Source organism: Vigna unguiculata, chromosome 5 (assembly GCF_037176805.1).
Source record: "Vigna unguiculata cultivar grain cowpea cultivar isolate G323 ecotype 2 chromosome 5, ASM3717680v1, whole genome shotgun sequence".
In the NCBI taxonomy this organism is placed as follows: Eukaryota; Viridiplantae; Streptophyta; class Magnoliopsida; order Fabales; family Fabaceae; genus Vigna; species Vigna unguiculata.
The window spans coordinates 4,126,256-4,129,856 of NC_140796.1; the positions used below are offsets into that span (position 1 = coordinate 4,126,256).

At 35.6% G+C, this 3,601-nt stretch overlaps 1 pseudogene; it reads right to left on the reverse strand.

The window, feature by feature from the left end:
• Nucleotides 1-1,133: 1,133 nt before the first annotated feature.
• LOC114186242 (phospholipase A(1) DAD1, chloroplastic pseudogene) lies at nucleotides 1,134-2,669 on the reverse strand (annotated as a pseudogene).
• Between the last annotated feature and the right edge of the window lie 932 nt (nucleotides 2,670-3,601).

The window sequence follows — 3,601 nt, forward strand, 5'->3', positions numbered from 1 at the left end:
AGGAAGAAGAGAAAGAAGAGAAGTTGTTGCGACAATGAAAAAGGTTTTCGCGTTTTTGTTAAATCTATGAACTATATTAGATTGGTTAAAAATTCAACCGATCTTATATGCTTCCAAGTATTTACAAGTTTGCTTGTTTGTGACTAGACCTGGATTTGCTTATTCTATTCACATTTTACCTCAATTTATGCATAAACTTGTAAAAAGCATTGGGAGGCAGCCTTAAGGGATATTAGTTATTTAAAGAAACATTCAGGACAAGGTATTTTATTGCAATCTGGTCTGACAGTAAACTAGAACTACAAGGGTGTTGTGATTCAGATTGAGCGGATTGCCCAATCAAGATATTCTTTGATGAGTTGGGTGGTGTTTCTTGGTTCTTCTCTAATATATTAGAAAACTAAGAAACAGTTTGTTTTGCAAAGGATGAATATCACTCTATGACGTCAATTACATGTGAGGTAAAATGGCTCAAACAGTTACTTTGTGAATTAGGAGTTAATGATTATAAAGAGATGTGATTGTATTGTAATAATCCATCAACATTACATATTACTTAGAATCTAGATTTTCATTAGAACAAAATATATTGAAGTTGATTATTATTTTTCGTAATGAATTAACAATCAACACCATTTATCCCTAATATGTTGTTACCAAGGTACAATTAGGAGATATTTATACAAAGACCTTAATAAAACACAATTTGAATATGTTTTACACATATTAAACATTCAAGATCTTTATGCTTAAACTTCATAAAAATATTGAGATATTATAATTGTAATTATTTATTTTATCTTCAAAATGTATATTCTTAACCTATTTATGAATGTAATTATGAACATTATTTATGGATATTATTTTGATCTTTATTTAATCGAGATATATATATATATATATATATATATATATATATATATATATATATATATATATATATATATATATATATTAGTGACTTGTGAGTTAAAGAAGACTTGAGCTTTTTTACTCTAAATTTTATCATTTTTTTCTTTCCCTTTAAATCAAATATATTTATGTATCCAAATTCACTTTCTCTTTTCTTTACTTTAGATGACAACTTTTCTTTTTCATTTCTCTTGACACACTCTTCGTACTATGTGAAACAAATGCTTCCAGAAACTCTTCATGGTCATTGTGAGACCGTGGATATCATATTAATCTTAATTATGCACAGTTAAAATAGACTCATCTTGTGAGAAATATACACATGATAGTAATTTTAAGAAATTAAAAATCAAAGTGAAGCCTCCGCTGGATACCGCGTCGTTTTGCTCATGTACGGACAGGAGGAACTAACAAAACCATCAACCAAGTGAAGATAAGTCTTAAGATCATGACACGTGGCTACATCTCCTTTCTTCAGATATGATGATTCCCTGCTACTCACTCTCAACTCTTGTCCAACGTCAGCGTAAACCAATTGCATGTCCTGAACAATCTTACGGAACCAACTCTGCAAACCCGCCACGTGGACATGGCCATTGCAGGACATGTCATCATCTCGAACCACAAGTCCAGGAACTTTTGTGATTACATCATCGGAGTTCACAATTCTAAGTATACGGGTTCCACTCTTTTCCAACTGGGCCCTGAACTTATCGTTACCGACTCGGGGCCCACCAAAGGAAACCACAGATACCATCGGTGAATTTTTAAACGTAGTGGTTATATCATACGCGCTGAGAATCGCGAGTGCGGCTCCCAGGCTGTGACCGGTTATACTTATGCTGAGTGGCTCGTGGCCGTAAGACTGAATCACTCTCGCAACCTCTTCCCGAACCATGTCTTGCAAACTGGGACACGCGCCCGTTTTGGAGACATAGAGACTCAAAAAACCGTTCTCCACCATGCAATTTTCGCTTCCACAACCCATATGGTTGGGCAATTTTGTCAAGGTAACACGAAGATTTTCCAACCATTCCAGACACGTGGCGGTTCCACGAAGAGCAATCACCACGTCACGTCGTCCCAGGCGCGTAATTTCCTTCTCGTCTTCACAGACCGCTACGTAACCGATCCAACTGGATTGAACACGTGGCAGTTGCGACACAGAAGAAACCCAATTGGGTAATTGAACGCCGCATGTGGCGTGTAAGTTTCTGGTTACTCTATAACCGGATTTCCGCATTCCGGTCTGAGGCAAGAGTGATGTTTCAGGGAAGCGACACGTGGCGTATGTTTCAGAATTGGTGTCGAAATCGAAAGCGCGATAAGCGGATTCTACGAAGTGACCGTATCTTAGGATTTCGGCGCGGAGGTTGTCGTCAAGAGGGTCTAACAAGCCTTCCCAGTGGTTGATTCCTTGGTATTGGGTCCATTTGTGACCGAGTCGGGGTGAGTTGCATTCCACCGAGTCAGTCTTTAGGCGATCCCAAGCGAGTTGGGACTTGTTGAAGGGTAAGGTTGGGGTGGTGGCATGTGAAAAATTTGGGTTGAAGTTGGGTTTTGAGAAGGAAGGTGAAGTGTTTGGTTGAGAAGTTGGTGTTACAGAGAGTGTCATTGTTGTAGAGACACTTGTGAAGTTGTGTGTGTTTCTTACAAGTGATGTTGGGTTTGTGCATGGAATTTATATTAGGAGAAAGTGAGAGAATGGACGGTGGTGAGAGAGAGAGAGAGAGAGGTTTGTGATTTTGGTAACTGAAAAAATGGCTGCGCGAGTATGAGTGAGTGATCGAAATGATAGGAATAAAGAAATGATGCAGGTTGAACATGAAAGTTCAGAAGATTTTGACAAAATAAGTGGGACCTAAACGACTAAAGTTAAATTTCCTTGTACAAAAACAAAATAAAAAATTAATTTCTCCCCACGCCTTCGGAGCTAGTACCACTCACTCGGTCAATTTTATTTTCTTTATAAAAGTTAATTTGAATTTAGTTAGCAATGATAAATGGGAATTTTATATCGTGAAGTGAGTTGGATAGGAAAATAAGAAAAAAGAAGAAAATTTAGAGGGGAAAAGTAATAAATTTAAGAAATGAGCGAAAAAAGAAGGTAGAAATAAGATAAAATAAATTAAGTGTATTTTGAGTATTTCCCATTAAAGAAGAGATAAACATTGTGGGTTGTTTTCCATAATTATGGAGAAGAAATAAAAAAAAAGGGAAAATTGAAAAAGTAAGAAGTACTCTTTGGGCACAGGATGAAGCCGCGTAAGGTGAATATCATGAGAGGAAGAGTAGTGGACTGGTCAAGCGTCAAAGTATACGACTCATCTCAGACCTATTTTTGTTAAGAAAAAAAAAACAAATTAGGATAAATTCTTTATAAGTTATTATTAGTTGATAATATCATAAAAAATCACTGAAAGTTAAATAAATTGTGAAAGGTTTTTTATGTCAATTTTCTCATAGCTGGGAAATTAATTTCGGGAATAAAAAAGGGATGATAAAATATCTGCCAAAATGTATATTAATATTTTTACCATCTTTTTTATTATATTTAAAAGTGAAAATAAGATAGACCGTTCATGAAGGGGTTAATCTCTTTAGCAAAAGTTCACACTTTTTAAAAAGTTATTTTTTACAGAACTGTGGGATTTTAGAAAAGTTCATTATGCTTGACAGGTTGGCTTAT